At 35.3% G+C, this 19,293-nt stretch overlaps 1 pseudogene; it reads right to left on the reverse strand.

Moving 5' to 3' along the window:
- Window positions 1–5,928: 5,928 nt before the first annotated feature.
- On the reverse strand, window positions 5,929–7,168 carry LOC141508320 (mitochondrial sodium/calcium exchanger protein pseudogene; annotated as a pseudogene).
- Between the last annotated feature and the right edge of the window lie 12,125 nt (window positions 7,169–19,293).

Consider the following 19,293-nt stretch of genomic DNA (forward strand, 5'->3'; position numbering starts at 1 on the left):
ATTCAGTTTCCAATTAATTCTGGGTCTATATCTTCCTGCCCTAAGATTACATATGATTTTTATTGCATTATGATCTGAAAAAGATGTATTCACTATTTCTGTCTTTCTGCAATTTATTATTATTAGGTTTTTAATGCCCTAGTACATGGTCAATTTTTGTATTAGTGTCATGTACTGTAGACAAAAAGGTATATTATTGTCTATCCCCACTCAATTTCCTCCATAAGTCTATCATATCTAAGTTTTCTAACAATCTATTTACCTCCTTAACTTCTTTCTTGTTTATTTTATGATTCAATTTATCTAAATCTGAGAGTAGGAGCTTGAGGTCTCCCAATAGCAGAATTTTACTTTCTATGTCTTCTGTTATTTCTTCAGCTTAGAATTTGGATGCTATTCCATTTGGTGCATACATATTCAGTATTGAAATCACTTTTTTGTCTATGGTATCTTTTAGGAGGATATAGATTCCTTCCTTATCTCTTTTAAGGCTATCTATTTTTGCAGCTGCTTTATCTGAGATAAAGATTGCTACCCTTGCTTGTTTTACTTCAGCTGAAGCAAAATATATTTTGCTCCAGAACTTTAGCTTTACTCTATATGTATCTCTCTGCTTCAGATGAGTTTCTTGTAAGCAGAATATTGTAGGATTCTAGTTTTTAATCCACTCTGCTATTCACTTACATTTTAAGGGAAAGTTCATCCCATTCACATTCAAAGTTATAATTACTAACTCTTTATTTCCCTGCATGCTATCTTACCTGTTTTTGTATCTTCCCCTTTCCCCCCCTTTATCTGTATTCCCCTGTATTTTTTTTCTGAATGCCACCCCCTTCAGTGTATTTGCCCTCCTATATCTGTCACCCCCATACTTTCTGTCCCCTTTCTCTTTTTCCCTTTTCCTTTCCCTTCATTCTGTTAGTTCCCCTTTTCTCCCCCCCATCTCTGTCCCCTCTCCCCTTTTCCCTTTTTAATACTTAAAAGATGAGATGATTTTTAAGTTAACTGAGTGTGTGTGTAAGTTAACTTTAAGCCAAGTCTGATGAGAGGAAGATTCAGGTGTTTCTCAACTTCTCCCTTCTTCCCCTCTATTTCTAATGTTTCTTTGTACCTCTTAATGACCTGAGATTTACCCTATTGAATCCCCTCCTTCTTCCTGTCTCCTTCCTGTCCTCCTTTTTAAGGAGGAAGTGTTTTTAAATCTTTATTTAAATCTTTCTATCATAGAATCATAGAAAATCCTGAGTATCTCTCACTTCTGACTAAGTATATTCTCTCTAATAGAGTTACAATACTCAAGAGTTATTAGAGTCTTTCTCCCAAGTAGGGATAGAGCCAGTTTCATTCCATTGGCTATCAGTCTCATGGATATGTCATGAGTGTCATATCTAAATGTGTTTATCAAATTATGTATGTAAAATGTTAACCTAAATTTTATCACTGAGGGGAATGGGGTGGGATGGGAGGGTAAACAGAAATTTTGTGACTTAAAAATATACATATCTATATTGATGAATGTTGAAAAATCTTTCATAATATTTATGCAGAAAAATAAAATATCAATAGAAAAGGTCAGCAACTGGATCAGGAAAGGAAGATTTGAGAATCATTAACTAAAAGGATTGTTATTAAATCTATGGGAACTTATGCGATCACTCAGAGAGATAGAAAAGAAAAGGAAGAAAAGAGAGTTCAAGTCAGAGCTCTGAGAGTCACCTATGAGTAGAGGGCATGATCAAGAGAAAGATCCAGAAAAGGAGACAAAGAAGGAGTTGTCAGATAGGTAAGAGAACAAATAGAAGACAGTTTCCTGAAAGTGAACAGAGTATGAAGGAAGAATGATCAACAGATTCAAAGTTTTCAGTGAAGGCAAGGAAAATGAGCAAAGAGAAAGGTACATCAGATTATGTAGTTAATAGATCATTAATGACTTAGGGGAGAGAAATTTAACTGTAAGAGGTAAAAATGTCAGAGGCGAAAAAATAAAAGCACTAATTTTATCTGACTTTTTCAAGGAGTTTGGTTACAAAGAGGTTAAGTGTTAGAAGATGCTAGTGGGAATAATTGGATGTTGTACTGTGAGAATTTCTTCAGAATAGGGGAAACAAGGACAGTTTTGATACTGGGAAAAGAGTGATATAAAAGGAGATACTGAAAGTGAAAGAAAAAAGAAACTAAGTAAAAGATACATTATTAAAATAGTCTAGTTGTAAAGGTAAACATAACTGCCCATCTTCCGCCTAACATAGAAAAACCTCACAAATAATAAAGCGAGAGAAAAAGAAAGAAATGTACTTCAAACCGTGTTCAAATACAATCAGCTCTGTCTCTGAGATGGATCTCATAAGTCCATCAGAGATGTTGCTTCAATATTTTCCCCCACAATTGCTATTTTTAATTGCATTTCCCTCCATTCATTCCTACACCCTCCTATTTATTCTATTCTTTCTCTTCTTTCACATCATCCTTTCTTAAAAGTGTACTGTGTAGCAGTTGAGTGTGCAGCAGACAGAGCACCAGCCCTGGAGCCAAGAGGGCCAGAGCCCAAATCATGCTCTAGAACCCCAACAAGCACCCAGTCACCCAGTCCCAGACAGGCCAACCAACCCCACTATCTTGCAAAAAGAAAGTATATTTTTTCTGACTACCCTCTCTGCAGATCATCCCTCTTCACTATCATCAACACTCCACTACACTCTCCTCTGCCCCCTTCCTCCCCTTTCATTTCCATTATTCTCTAGGTTAAGATAGATTTCTATACCCTGTTCAGTGTGTATGTAGTTTCCTCTCTGAGCCATTTCCACAGAGAAGACTTTATAAAAGTCTTTTTTTAAAAACATCTCTTTATAAGTTTCCTTGAAGGCTCACTAATTCTGCCAATCTTCCTCCTTTCTACTCCATTGCAAAAGATTTTTCTTGACTCTTTTACACATATACCTTAGACCATTCTACCTCTCATTTCCCTTTCTCCCAGTACATTCCTTTTTCACCCACTGACTCCATCTTTGTATTTTATTATATACCTTCATATTCAGCTATGTCCTGATTCCTATATATATGCTTCTTCTAACTGATTTATTAATTGAGATGAGTTATCAATATCATATTCTCATGCAGGAATACACACAGTTCAACATCATTAAATTAATGTTAATTAGTCCTTCCTGTCCACCCTCTCTATGCTTCACCTGAGACCTGTACTTGGAGATCAAACTTTCTGTTTATCTCTGCCCCTTTTAAAAGGATAGTTTGAAATTCCCCTATTTCATTGAATGTCTGTCTTTTCCCCTGGAAGAGGATATTTGATTTTGCTGTATAGTTGATTCTACATCATAATCCACTTTCATTTGCTTTTTGGAATAGCATATTCCAAGCCCTAGAAGTCCTTAATGTAGAAGCTGCTAAATCCTGTGTAATCCTGACTGTAACACCACAATATTTAAATTTGTTCTATCTGTCTGCTTGTAATCTTTTCGCTTTGACTTGGGAGTTCTAAAATTTGGCAATAATATTTCAGGGAGTTATGTTGGGGGAATCCCAGGAGGTGATAGATGAATTCCCTCAATTTCTTTTTTTTAGCATACCAGGGCAATTTTCCTGAAGAAATTCTTTAAAATGAAGTCAAGGTTCTTTTCCTGGTCATGACTTTCAGGTAACACAATAATTACGTGGATTATATGGATCTGTTTTCTATATCAGTTGCTTTTCCAATGATATATGTATCATTTTTTTCTAGCATTTGATTTTTTTAGTTTTGTTTTATTGTTTCAATTTCCCTTAGCTCCTTTCTAAATTTGTCTTCTTCTGAGAGTTTCTTCGCTCCTTTTCCATCTGACCGATTTTATTTCTTAAGGCATTTTCCTCTTCATTACTCTCTTAAACTGTTTTTTTTTTTCCATTTGACCTAACTTGGTTTTTATGTTTTCATTTTAATTTTTTTTGAAATATCAAAGAAAACACTCAAACACAACATACTTTTTCCAGATTTACTTTTTTAAAATTTTCATCCATTTGTACAAGGATATTTCAAAATTACAAAATTTCCCTCCACCCTTCATTCCCACACCCCTCCTGTCAGCAGGGATACATATTTTCTTAAACATATTTACAAATTAAGAATTTTTGGCATGAGGAATTAGGATTAAGAGACACAGATACATATGAGATACTTTTTATAAAGTGTTCATCAGATTTGGTAGGGGTAATTTTTTTTTCCTGTGTGTTTTGTTTTGTATTGTTTTTCTTCCTTTCTTTGGGGATAATATAGTCCATAACCAATCTAATACAGTTGTCAAAGCTCTCTGGACTGTCAAGATGAGTTACGCCCATCAAAGTTCATCTCATAATGCTGTTGACACGTACATTTTTCTCTTTGTTCTGCTCACTTCAATCAGCAACAGATCCTATAATTGGTTCATTGTTTTTGTAGACTCTGAACATTTATAGTTTTTTTGTAGAACAATAGTATTCCACAATATTCATGTACTATAACTAGTTTAATAATTCCCCAATATATGGGCATCCTCTCAATTTTCAATTCTTTGCCATTAAAAAAGAGCTGCTAAGAATATTTTGGAACATGTAGGACTTTTCCCATTTTTTACAATTTCTTCTGGATATAGTCCTGGAATTGGAATTGATGGGTCAAAGGGTATGAATAGTTTTATTGCTTTTTGGGCATAGTTCCATATTGCTCTCCAGAAAGGTAGGATCCCCTCACAACTCTGCCAGAAAAACATCAATCTCCCAGTCCTCTACTATCTCTCCAACATTGATCATCTTCCCTTTTTCTCATGTGTAATCTAATAGGTGTGAGATAATACTTCATGTGTAACTTGCATTTATCTATGCAATAGTAATTTGGAGGATTTTTCATATGATTATAAATTAATTTCTAATATATATTAATTTCTTCATTTTAAAACTCTCTGTTCATTTCCTTTGACCATTTATTAATTGGGGAATGACTTGTGAGAATATGAATTTTATGCAATTCTCTATATATTTTAGAAATGAGACCTTTATCAGAACTCCTGGTTGAGAAAATTATTTCCCAGTTTTCTGCTTTTCTTCTAATTTTGGCATCATTGATTTTATTAGTGCAAAACCTTTTTTAACTTAAAGATAGTCAAAATCATTCATTATGCAGTTTATGGTGTGCTCTAATTCTTCTTTTGTCATAAATGTATCCCTTTTCCATAGATCAAATAGATAGAATAATTTTGGTCTATTAATTTATCTGTAGTATTGCTCTTTATATCTAAAACCTCTACCCATTTTGACCTGATTTCACTATAGGGTGTGAGATGTAGAACTATAGCTAGTTTTCCCATGCTATTTTCCAGTTTTCCCAACAATTTTTGTCAAATAGTGAGTTCTTATCCCAGAGACTGATGTCTTTGGGTTTGTCAAAGTATAGATTGCTGTAGTCATTTACTGCAGTTTCTTTTGAACCTATCCTAATCCACTGATCCATTATCCTATTTCTTAACAATTACCAGGCATATTTTTATTGTTTTGTTTTTTTCTCCCACAGGGCCACTAAGAATTTTAATTACAACAGGTCTTCAGGCCTTATCATCTGCATGAACTTCTAATCCACAGACAAGCCTGGACCTGGAGGTAAGGATAGTGTCCCCAGGACGTGAATGTATTGTCTCCTTACAGTCTGAAGATCCAAGCTTTAACAATGACAAGGAGAGCAAGACAAATCATGTCCGTTTCTTCAGGCTAGGGTACCCTGCCCTGAGGACCTACTTCTGTTGTCCTACAGTAACCAGACACCATCACTACTACTTCATTTGGTAGAGAGAAGCATTGGTCACCATTGCTGGGGGCTCACAGTCTTCATCTTTCACCTTTAGCTCTCCCCTAGAAGAGGGAGGAGTGCCCTTTCAAATACTTCTGTTAGTGTCCTTCACTTGGCTGTCAGTGAATTACCCCAACCTCTGTGAGTAATGCCACAAGGAGGAAACCCAGGTAGAAGAAGAACAGGAATAACTCATAGATTTTGGTCAGGTTGAAGCATTGGATAGGCACTGAGAGGAAGATAAAGAGTAGACTGAGGCCCAGGGCTCCTTCCAAGACACACATCAGCAGTCTCCAGTCTCCAACTGCACATTCATTTGCTTTCTGGAGGTCCAGTACATATCCCAGACCCACACCCACCAGCATATTAAAGATGATGCCCCCAAAGCAAGCCAAGAAGGCTACCTGAAGGTATCCCTGCCATGCCAGAGTGAGATCTTAAATGGCATCACCAATGTGGTTTCCCCAAGTGAGCAGAGTCAGCCCCAAGACCATGTTGCTGAACTGGAAGATGATGGCTAATGTGTGCAGGATGTCCACCACATCAGTGGCTACTGCGTAGATCCATATGCACTGACAAAGAAGTCTTGGAAGGCAAAGATCCAGTGAAACTGGGAGGTTGGTCGTTGCTAGTAAAAGACCATGTAATGGAAGCAAGAAAGGTGCCTTCCAGGATGGTTCCTACACAGATGGAGAAGATGCCCTGCATCTCATAAAATCCATATAAAATCCAGGGTGCAGAGTCATGACACAGGTTATGGAGCTGGTGATCAGATGCAGGCAGTTGACGGACTATTTCTATTTCTTATCATCCTTGTCCAGGTCCATAAGAGGCATAGTGAGCAACAACATCTTGAAGATGTATCTACTGGCATCTTGAAGACTTTAAGAAGCTTTCAGGACCAGGATTTCCACTTCCATTTCTGGTAGTCCAGGAGGTTGAGGGAGTGCTTAAATATCTAATCTGTGGACCTCTCATGGGAGCTGAAGCCTAATCTAATCCCCATAATCATAGCTATTGGTCACAGAAGCACTTCCATCTTCAGATTCCACTGGAGATACTGAAGGGCAAGGAGGTGTAGGATGCTACTTTCTGCTGTTGATATATCAAGGTGGAGAAATCTATGGTGAATACATAGAAGCCATAGAGGTGCTGGTAACCTAATCACCAGAACAGATTGATACTGCCTTTGTAGAGTACAGTGGACATCAAGAAAACAGCCTCTATGTAGAAGATGACATCTCTGAAAAAGGGTCTGGTGGCTACCTTGAAGGGTTGGATGATGGCATTGCCAACCACCACCACTGTGGTGACCAGCATCTCAACATTCTCCAGTAGCCCATCCTGCTGTATGGACATTGGAGAATGCTGCTCATTATTATCATTTTCTTGCTTATAATTATTAATTATTTCAATTATTTTCTGCTTGAGCCACCAGCATTAAAGATAGTTATTTAATTTCCAATTAGTTCTTGGTTTATCTTTCCCTCACACTTTATTACATGTAATTTGGATTCTACCATGATCAAAGAAGTGTATATTTATTATGTCTGCCTTTCTGTATTTGATTTTGAAATTTTGTGTGCCCAAATACATGGTCAATTTCAGTGAAAGTGCCATGTACTGCCAAGAAAAGGTAGAGTCTTTTCTATCTACATTAAGTTTTCTCCAGATGTTTATTATATATAAGTTTTCTAAGATGTCATTCACCTTCTTAACTTCCTTTCTGTTTATTTTCTTAGATTTATCTAGTTCTGAGAGAGGGAGATGGAGGTCTCCCATTATGAAAGTTTTGCTGTTTAATTCTCCTTGCAATTCACTCAGATTTTCCTCTAGGTGTCTAGATATTATACCACTAATGCATATATGGTTAGTAATGATATAGTTTATTGTCAATGGTGTCTTTTAAGAAGATGTAGTTTCCTTCCTTATCCCTTTTAATTAGATTTATTCTTGCTTTTACTTTGTCTGAGATTAGGATTGCTACCTCAATTATTTTTACTTCCTTTGAGGCATAATATGTTTTTCTCCAATCTTTTACCTTTACCCTGTGTGTATCTCTCTGCTTCAAATGTGTTTCTTGTAATCAACATATTGTACCGTTCTGGTTTTTAATCCATTCTGCTATCCATTTCCATTTTATGGGAAAAGTCATGCCATTCACATTTACAGGTAAGATTACTAATTCTGTATTTCCCTACATGCTATCTTTCTCCACTTATATTTATCTCTTTCCTTTACTCTTATTCATCCTCACCGAAATTTTACTATTTTTCCTCCTTTGACTTTTCTTTTAATAATTGAACTTTCAGTTTACTCTCATTTATACCTTCCCTTCCCTTTTATCATCCCCTTCTTCCTTTATCTTTCCTAGTCACAGCCCCCCCCCTTTACCTATAGATTGTTAGATTTTTAAAACCAAGTGGGGGAGGGTGGCTAGGTGGCACAGTGGATAGAACACAGGCCCTGGAGTCAGGAGTACCTGAGTTCAAATCCGACCACAGACATGTAATAATTACCTAGCTGTGTGGCCTTGGGCAAGCCACTTAACCCCATTTGCCTTGAAAAATCCTAAAAAAAACAAACAAGTGAGAATGTATCATATTTATTCACTAGGCTAAATATATTGAATATAATTTACTTAGCATTCACATCCTCCTTTCTTTCCTTCTAAAATTATAAATCTTTGTTCCTCTTCCCTTGGTGCTCTGATATTATTAATCAGGTATTATCAAACACAGTTTGATTATTTGATTGCTTGATAAGCTCCTATTATTATCAAGATAACATCACACACAAATAGTTTACTTGATTGCTTGATTAGCAGCATTCACTCAAATTGCATCAAATTGAAATTATAATCATTTTTTAACCTTACCTTCCTTTTCAAGTACCTTTTAAATACACACAGTTCTCTTCATGAGCCAAAATATTATCCAAGCTATATCATTTCTTGAACTTTTTGTGCCCCCTCCCCCAGGCCTATTTTCTTTCACACTTTACTCTCCCACTCCTCACTCAGGGTACTTATCCTTCTTAAGTGAAACACTATAAACTGATTTAATTAACTGTAAATATCTTTAAGAACTCTAAGTACTTGGAGGCTCTGGAGGTCTTACTGAGAATTTTACAAATGAATTTAAATAATAGAGACATTGTCACAGATCCTCACACCTTATGATGCTCTCATTAGGTAAGGTGCTTAGCACCTTGTAATTAAAGTGAGTCAAAGTATAATGAGACACTTAAGTTGAAGTTAACTTTACTTCCTTTATTCTGTTATTTTTTTGTCTCAAACATAGTCAGGTGATCTTGGACCTCTTCAATTGAGAGACAAGCAATTATACCCCTAACCTTTAGATTCATTCTCTTCAATTATATTCTTCCCTCTAATTTTCCTTAGAGAATTAAAGTCCTAAAGAATTAGAATTGTTACCTCTTCCCTTTTAGGGACCAACATTTGTTTAAAACAATTTTGTTTTTTCAGTCTCTTTTTTATTTGCCTATTTTGTATGTAAATCTGTAGTCATGTATTTGGTAATTGAATTCTATGTTCAGTTCTGTTCTGTATCAGGAAGTACTTGAAGTCCTGTATTTTGTTGAAAATCCATCTTTTCCCCTAGCAGTATATACTGAATTTTGCAAGGTAGGATATTCTGGGATGTAATATCAGGTCCTTAGCTCCCTGAAATACATTATTCCAGTTCTACCTATCCTTCAATGTTGAAACCCTGTGTTAGTCTGATTGTGTTCCCTTTGTATTTGAATTGTTTTCTTTTTTCTGTATGCAATTTTTTCTCTTTATTTGAGAGTTGTGGATTTTATATATTGCAGTCCAGGGAGTTTTTGAAGCCTAGGGTCTCTTTCTGGGGGATTCTGTAGATCCTTTCAATTGTTATATTGTTATCTAGTTCTACTATATTGGGACAGTTTTCCCTTATAATTTCCTGCATGATGTTTTCTAGGTTCTTCTGTTGGTCCAGGATTTCTAGTAGTCCAATGATTCATAGATTGTCTCTTCTGGACCTGTTTTCCAGTTTATTCATTTTCCCCTAGAAGGTTCTTTCCATTTTCTTCAATTTTTTCAGCCTTTTTATTTTGTTTAATGGAACCTTATTGTCTCGTTGATTCATTAGTTTCTAACTGTTCAATTGTAATTTTTAGGATTTTATTTTCTTCTGTTATCTTCTATGTTTCCTTTAACATTTGGTTATTTTTACTTAAACTGGAGTTGAGGTCTTTGCTTAACATGTCACAGTTTTCCTGTATGACTTTCATTTCTTTGTTCCATTTTTCTTCTTCTCTTCTTTGGTTTTTAAATTGCTTTTTTATGCTCTTTGATGAACTTTTGTATTTGAGTCTGATTTATAGACTGTTTTGAGACTTTTCCCCATGAGAAATTTTTCACTGCTTTGTTCTTCAGACATGGCATTGCTGTCATCTTTATGTGTGAAGTATTTTTCTATAGTAAGCACTCTTTTAGCTTTTTTGATCATTTTTGTTGTTGTAGTTCTGCTCCTGTGGTATATGGAGTTTAGATGCAAGCTTTTATTTTGCTTGTGCTGGGGACTTTTCCATGGTTTAGTTTTGGCCAAGATATTGCCTTTACAATCCGGGCCTTGACTTTGTAGAGGTTTGTTTCCTCCTTTATGTCCAGGTTCTAACTTAACAGAGAATTGATCCCAAACCAGTCCTGTCTTTTACCCAGGTAGTCTCAGGGTTCTTTGTTTGGGATTGGGATTCTCCCTGCCAGCTTGCTATCTAGCAGTTGGGCCCTCTGTTAATATTAAGCTATCAGAACCTGGATTGCACTGTGGCTCAAAAGTCTCTTGCTGGCTTTCCCCACTCTCCAGAATCCTGAAATTTATTTCCCCTTTTCCCTCAAAGAGATAGGCCTTCACTGAAAATCCTCCATGATGTCTACAGTTGAAAAATGTCTTTAAATCTTCTATTTTTTCTGGTAGAATCTGTAGTGTGAATGTCAGAGTAGATGTTTCATTTATCTCTGGTAGGGGAAAGGCTCAGGGAGCATGTTAGCTTTGTGCCAACATCTTGATTCTGTTCTAGAAGTTGAAAACATTCTCTTTTTTTAAATGTAAACATATTTGGTTTCCAATTATAAACAATAGTAATATGTCCCAATCATTTTTGGCAAAATTTTGAATTTCACAAATCCCCCCCCTTCCTTTTTTCCCTCCCCACTCCCTCCCAATAGAATAAAATCTGCTCCTTTTTTCTATTTTTTATTTCATTTTTAAAATTCATTTTCATCCATTTGTACAGGTATATTTCCAAGTTACAAAGTTTCCCTCTACCCTCCCTTCCCCTCCCCTCCCCTCAATTGGGAATGATCAGGTCAGCATTTTACATAACTATTTTATTAAACATATTTACAAATTAGTAGTTTTTGGCATGAGGAATTAGGATTACGGAAAAGAAATGGATAAGAGATCATTTTTATACAGTGTTCATCAGATTCGGAAGGGGTGTTATTATTTTTTTGTTTGTTTTGTTTTGTTTTGTTTTGTTTTTCTTCCTCTCTCTGGTTGGAGACAATGTAGTCCATAATCTATCAAATATAGTTATCGTAGCTCTTTAGACTGTTGAGTGGGGTTCCTTCCATCAAGATTGTTCATCTCATAATGTTGATGTGTAAATTGTTCTCTTGCCTCTACTCCTTTCACTCAGTATTAGATCCTGTAATTATTCCATGCTTCCCTACAGCCTGATCATTTATTGTTTCTTTTTTTGTTCTTTTAGGTTTTGTTTTTTGCAAGGAAAACGGGGTTAAGTGGCTTGCCCAAAGCCACACAAGTAGGTAATTATTAAGTGTCTAAGAGTGGATTTGAAGCAGGTACTCCTGACTCCAGGGCTGGTGCTTTATCCACTACGCCACCTAGCTGCCCCCATTTATTGTTTCTTATAGAACAATAATGTGCTATAGTATTCATATACCATAACTTGTTTAGTCATTCCCCAATTGATGGGCATCCCTTCAATTTCTAATTTTTTGCCACTACAAAAAGGGCTGCTGTGAATATTTTGGAACATGTAGGACTTTTTCCATTTTTTACAATTTCTTATATAGTCCTGGAATGGGAATTGCTGGGTCAAAGGGTATGAACAGTTTTATTGCTTGTTGGGCATAATTCTATATTGCTATACAGAAAAGCTGAATCCATTCACAACTTCACCAGCAATGCATCAATATCCCAATCCTTCCTCAGCTTCTACACTTTGGTCATCTTCCTTTTTTCTCATCTGGGCTAATCTAATACATGTGAGATTATACTTCATTGTTGTTTTAAATTGCATTTCTCTAATCAATTGTCATTTGGAACATTTTTTCATATACTTATATATAGCTTTAATTACTTCATTTGAAAATTTTCTGTTCATAGCATTTGACCATTTTACATTCATTTCTATGAAATAATACATAGATCACAACTGAATGTGTTGAAAGAAATATATATATATATATATATATATATATATATATATATATATATATATATATACACACACATAAAGAAGAAAGGAAATATAGGACATAGCAAAATTAATTCACTAGGTAACTTTTTTTAAAAAATTGAAGATAACAACCTTTGTCCTTTGTTTCAACTTCATATTTTCTTCTCTGGATACAGATGGTATTCTCTATCTCTGATCCCTGAAAATTTTCTCTAACATAGTGCATTGATGGAGTAAGCTTGACCATCCCCTCATGTTTTTGTTAAGCTGTATAATATCCTTCTGTTTCTGATCATCTCACTCAGCATCATTTCATGCAAGTCTTTCCAGCCTTTTCTGAAATCCCATTCCTTTTGATTTCTAATTAGAACAATAGTGTTTCACCACACAAGTTTAGCTCAGTTTGTTCAGTGAATTCCCAATTGAGGGACATCCCCTTGATTTTCAATTCTTTGCTATGAATGTTTTTTTATACATATGGGGATTTTTACCTTTTTTATGATTTCTTCAGAATGTACACCCAGTAGTGGCATTGCTGGATCAAAGGATATATTTATTTTTATTGCCCATTTAGTATAATTCCAAATTGCTCCACAGAAAGGTTAGATCAGTTAATAGCTTCACCTACAATTCAAAAATGTCCCAGATTTCCCACATTGTGTCCAAAATTAATGGATATCCTTTCTGGTCATATTGGCCAATCTGAGAGGTGTGAGGTGGTACCACAGATATGCTTTCATTTGCATTTCTCTAATAAATAATAATTTAGAGCAATTTTTCATGTGACTATAGAAAGCTTTAATTTCCACATCTGAAAATTATACTTGCATATGCATTGTCCATTTGTCAAATGGGGAATTTTTTTATTGTTTTATGAGTTTGACTCAGTTGTCTGTATATTTGAGAAATGAGCACTTTATCAGAAATAATAGTTGCAAAAATTGTTTCCCAATTTACAACATTTCTTTTGATCTTGGTTACAGTGCTTTTGTTTCTGCAAAAGGTGCTTAATGTAATCAAAATTATCAAGTTTGTTTTTATACTATTCTATATTCATTCATCTGCTTTTTCCACAGATCTGACTGGTAAACTGTTCCTTGTTCTCCTAATTTGATTATAACATCTTCTTTTAGGTTGAAATCCTGGACCCATTTTGGTTTTATTTTGGTATAGGGTGTGGGATGTTGGTGTAATCCCAGCTTCTGCCATATTATCTTCCAGTTATCCCAGCAGTTTTTAGCAAAGAATGAGTTCTTATTCAAGGAGCTGGACTCTTTGAGTTTACCAAACTGCAGATTACTATGATCATTTGATTCTTTCTCTTTTGAACCTAGTAGATTCCACTACTTGACCATTCTGTGTCTTAGCCAGTATCAGACAGTTTTGATGACTGAAATTTTATAATATAATTTTAGATCTGGTAAAGCTAAACTGCCTTCTTTGCATTTTTTTCAATAAATATTTAGATATACTTGCTTTTTTGTTTCTTCATATGAATTCAGCTACACTTTTTTCCTAACTCACCAAAGATAATTTTTGGAAATTTGATTGATATGACAATAAATAAGTATTATAATTTAGGTAGAATTGTCACGTGTATTATATTAGCTTGGCCTATCCATGAGCATTTGTTATTTGCTCAATTATTTCAATCTGAATTTATTTGTGTGATAAGCATTTTGTGCTTCTTTTCATAGAGTTTCTGAGTCTGACTTGGCAGATAAACTCCCAAGTCTGAAGTTAATTTAAATGGAATTTCTCATTCTAACTCTTGCTGCTGTATCCTCTTAGAAATATATAGAAATGCTGAGGATTTATGTAGGTTTATTTTATTTCCTTTGACTTTGCTAAAGTTGCTAATTGTTTCTCGTAGCTTTTTAGATAATTTTTTAGGATTTTCTAGTTATACCATCAAGTCATCTAGAAAGTGTGAGAGTCTTGTTTCTTCCTTCTCAATTCTAATTTTTTCAATTTGTTTTCTTCTCTTATTGCTAAAGCTAATTTTTTTTTTGCAAGGCAAATGGGGTTAAGTGTATTGTCCAAGGCCACACAGGTAATTATTAAGTGTTTGAGATCGGATTTGAACCCAGGTACTCCTGACTCCAGGGCCGGTGCTTTAGCCACTGCACCACCTAGCCACCCCTAAAGCTAATATTTCTAATACAATATTGAATAGTAAGGGTGATAATGGACATATTTGTTTCACCCCAGATCTTATGGGAATGTTTCTAGCTGATTCATTTGAATATCATGCGTGTTGATGGTTTCAGATAGATCTGACTTATCCATTTAAAGAACAATCACTTTATTACTAAACTCTAGCATTTTTAGAAGAAATGGGTGTTGTATTTTGTCAAAGGCATTTCAGCATCTACTGAATTAATTATATGATTTATCTTAGGTTTATTATTGATATAGTCAATTATGCTGACAGTTTTCCTAATATTGAACAAATCCTGCATTACTGTAATAAATCCTCCTTGGTAATAGTATATTATCCTAGTGCTAACTTGCTGTAATAACTCTGAAAATCTTTTATTTAAAACTTTTGCATCTATTAGTGAAATTATTCTATAATGTTTTTCTCTGTTTTGACTCTTCCTGCTTTACATATCAGTACCATATTGGTTTCAAAGAAGGAATTAAACAAAGTTCCATATTCATATTTTTTCCAAATAGTTTATAAAGAATTGCAATGAATTGTTCTTTGGATAATTGGTAGAATACAATGATGAATCCATGTGGCTCTGGAGATTTTTTTTCTTAAGGAGTTCATTCATAGTTTGTGAATTTCTTTTCCTGAATTAGGGTTATTTAGGTATTTAATTTCCTCTAAATTTAACCTGAGCAATTTATATTTTTTTCTAAATATTGATCCATTTCACATAGATTATCAAATTTTTTGACATGCAGTTAAAAAATAATCCCAAATTATTACTTTAATTTCCTTCTCATTAGTGGTGAATTCGTATTTTTCATTTTTGATACTAGTTATTTGGTCCTCTTTCTTTTTAATCAAATAAACTAAAGTCATCTATTTCATTGTTATTTTCATAGAACAAACTCTTGGTTTTATTTATTACTTCAATAGTTTTCTTTCTTTTGATTTTATTAATTTCTACATTAATTTTTAGAATTTCTAATTTGGTTGTTGTCATTGTCTTGGATAAAATCTTTAATTCTTTCTATGATTTGTTGTTCTATCCACTCATTATTCAAAATGAGCTTATTTAACTCCCAATTAGTTTTATGTCTATCTCTCAATGCACATGAAAAGAAAGCATTAAGCATTTCTGCCTTTCTGCATTTGATTATGAGGTTTTGATGCCCTAAAACTTGATCAATTTTTGTGTAGCTGCCATGTACTCCAGAAAAAAATAATTTCTTTTCTATTCCCCTTCAATTTTCTCCAAAGACCTATTATGTTTATGTTTTCTAACATTTTATTTATCTCTTTGATTTCCTTCATGTTTATTTTATGGTTAGATTTATCTAATTATGAGAAAGGGTGGTTGAGGTCTCCCAGCAGTAGAATTTTACTGTATATGTCTTCTTCTAATCATTCAGCTTCTGCTCTAAGAATTTGGATGCTATACACCTAGGTACATACACTTTTATTATTGAAATTACTTCACTGTATATGAAAACTTTTAGGAGAATATAGTTTCTTTATCTGTTTTTATGAGATCTATTTTTGCACCTGCTTTATCTGAGATAAGGATTACTACCTTTTCCTTTTCTCTTTCAGCTGTAGCATATTATATATTCTGCTCCAGCCTTTTGTTTTCTTTGTATTTATCTCTCTGCTTCAAATGTGTTTCTTGTAAACAGAATGTTGTAGGATTCTGGTTGATATTTTAAGAAAGATTTTATTTATTTTGAGATTTACAATTTTTATTCTAATCTTGCTTCTTCCCCCCCCCCAGAAGGCAGTCTTTTAGTCTTTACATTGTTTCCATGGTATATATTGATCTAATTTGAATATAATGAGAGAGAAATCATATCCTTAAGGAAGAAAAATAAGGCACTCTGGTTTTAATCCACTTGGCTATCCACTTATCTTTTATGGAAGAGTTCATTCCATTCACATTAATAATTTCAATGATTAGCTCTTTATTACCCTCCATGCTATCTTCCCAGCATTTGTACTTTTCCTTTTTTTCACCTAATCCATATTCCCTAGTATTTTCTTCAGAATATTATCTCTTTTGGTATGTTTGCCCCATTCTATCTAAAACCCCTCCCCTTTCTTTACCATTTCCCTTTGTCCCTTCTTCCTCTCTTCCTTCTTTCTCCTTTCTTGCCCCTTCCCCTTTCCCCTCATAATGCTTGAAATGTAAAATAAATTCCTAAGCTTAACTTACTATGTGTGTTAATCCTTCTTTGAGCCAAATCAGATGAGAGTAAGATTCAGGTGGTTCTCACCTTCTCCTGTCTTTCCTTCTATTGCAACATGTCCTTTGTACTTCATATGATTATAATTTACCACCATTCCATTTCCTCCTTACTCCTGCTTTTTCCCCCCTTTTAAGAAAACAATATTTTTACATGATTCCATTAGAGTCAAACAAGTCATGAATGTCCATTACTTTTGGCTATTATTCACTCTAATATAGTTACAATGCTCAAAAGTTATGAAACAGGGGGCAGAGCCAAGATGATGACAGGAGAAGATCCTCTCTTAGGTGCTTTTTCTCTATAATATTTCAAAACTCATAAAATAAAGATTCTAACTAAATTTCTGAGAGACAGAACCTGCACAGGGATCCAGTGAAGCAGTTCTCCAGTCTAAGGTAACCTGGAAAATAGTGGAAAGTCTTGGCTCCACGTGGTTAGAGGGGCAGCCCACAAGAGTGAAGGAACTTCAGGCTAATGGAGGCAGCCCCAGGGCACCTTGGAGCCATGGCTCATGGCAGTGGGGGGAGTTTCCTGACCTAAACTCAATGAGCACCAGTCACAACTTGGAAGATCAGTGGGGGTAGGGCTCTGCCAGAGGGAGTACTTGAAGCCCAGCCCTCAGGGCACTCAGCAAGCTGTGGTGGCCACAGCAGACCAAATCAAGGAAACAGAAGTGGGCAGTCCAGTAAGCAGGAGTCTCCAGGCAATAGAGCCTTGAGTGTTCAGCCTTGGTAGGAGAGTGGAGAGAGACTTCAGAGGAGCTGTCCTCTGTACCTGGAACAGGACTCTGGGGCTCTGACCACATTCATATCCTGATCATATTCTAGGCCCCCCAATAGAACAGCAGGGGCCCCCCACCTCAACCCCAAGGCGGGGGGGGGGGTGTACTTGTGGTCATTCACAGACCAGGAGGGAAGACAAAGCTTCACACATTGAGATCCTTGTGGGGGGGGGTGTCCCAATAATATTCAAAGGTTCAGGAAGCAACTTCAAACCAGGCACAGGATGGGGAAATGACTAAACAGAGAAAAAAAGAGGAACACCATTGAGAAATACATTGTCTATGATCCCAAGAAGGTTCAAAAGACTCAATCTGAAAATGAGGAAGTAAAAGCTCCTGCATATAAAGTCTGCACGAAAAACAGAAATTGGTTTCAGGCTATGACAGAGCTCAAAAAAGATTTTGAAAACCAAATGAGGGAGATAGAAGAGAAATTGGGAAAAGAAATGAGAGAGATGCAGGAAAAACATGAAAAAGAAGTCAGGAGCTTAGTTAAGGAGATCCAAAAAAATGCTGAAGAAAATAACATGTTAAAAACCAGCATAGGTCAAGTGAATAAAACAGTTTAAAAAGTTAAAAAGTTATTGAGGAGAAGACTGCTTTAAAAAGCAGAATTGGCAAGATGGGAAAAGAAATAAGAAAGCTCTCTGGGGAAAACAAATACTTCAGATGTAGAATGGAACTAAAGGAATCTGCTGAATTTATGAGAAATCAAGACACAATACTTCAAAACCAAAAGAATGAAAAATTAGAAGAAAATGTGAAACATCTCATTGAAAAAACAACTGATCTGGAAAACAGATTCAGAAAAGATAATTTATAAATTATTGGGATACCTGAAAGTCATGATCAGGAAAAGAGCCTTGACATCATTTTTAAAGAATTCTTACATGGAAATTGCCCAGATATCCCAGAAACAGAGGGCAAAATATAAATTGAGAGAATCCACTGATCTCCCCAAGAAAGAGATCCAAAAAATTAATTCCCAGTAATATTATAGCCAAGTTCCAGAACTCCCAAGTCAAAGAGAAAATAGTACAAGCAGCCAGAAGGAAACAATTCAAATATCATGGAGCAGCAAGCCCATAGGGCTTAGAATATAATATTCCAGAAGGCAATAGAGCTTGGAATGCAACTGAGAATCAACTACCCAGCAAAACTGAACATCCTCTTCCAGGGAGAAAGATGGACTTTCAATAAATCAGGGGAATTTCAAATTTACATGTTGAAATGGCTAGAACTGAACAGAAAGCTTGATCTTCAAATACAGGTCTCAAGTGAAGCATAGCGATTGGGGGGGAAGGGTAAAAATATGAGGGACTTAATAATGATGAACTACATGTATTCCTGCATAGAAAAATGATACTGATAATACTCATATGAAACTTCTCATTTAATAGAGCAGGTAGAAGGAGCTTTTATAGAAGAAGCACAGGAGAGAGCTGAATTTGGAGATATAATATATTGTAAAAATGGAGTCAATGGCTAAAAGGGAAATGTAATGGGAGTGAAAGAAAGGAGAGGTGAAATAGGCTAAGATATTTCATGTAATAAGATTTTTTTATTACAATGAGCTATTGAAATGATATAGAAAGGGGGAAGGCAAGGGGGAATCAGGGAACCTTTGTTCTTATCAGAGGCGGCTCGGAGAGGAAACAGCATATATACTCAGTGGGTTATAGGCATCTAAAGTAAGAAGGAGAGAAGAGGGATGGGGCAAAGGGGGATGTGAGTGATGGCAGAGACAGTAGACCATGGGGGAGAGTGGTCAGATATAACAAATTTTCTTTTTTGCTTCTTGCAAAGGGCTGGGATTAGATGACCTGTCCAG

The sequence above is a fragment of the Macrotis lagotis genome, chromosome 1, assembly GCF_037893015.1.
Source record: "Macrotis lagotis isolate mMagLag1 chromosome 1, bilby.v1.9.chrom.fasta, whole genome shotgun sequence".
NCBI classification, from domain to species: domain Eukaryota; kingdom Metazoa; phylum Chordata; class Mammalia; order Peramelemorphia; family Peramelidae; genus Macrotis; species Macrotis lagotis.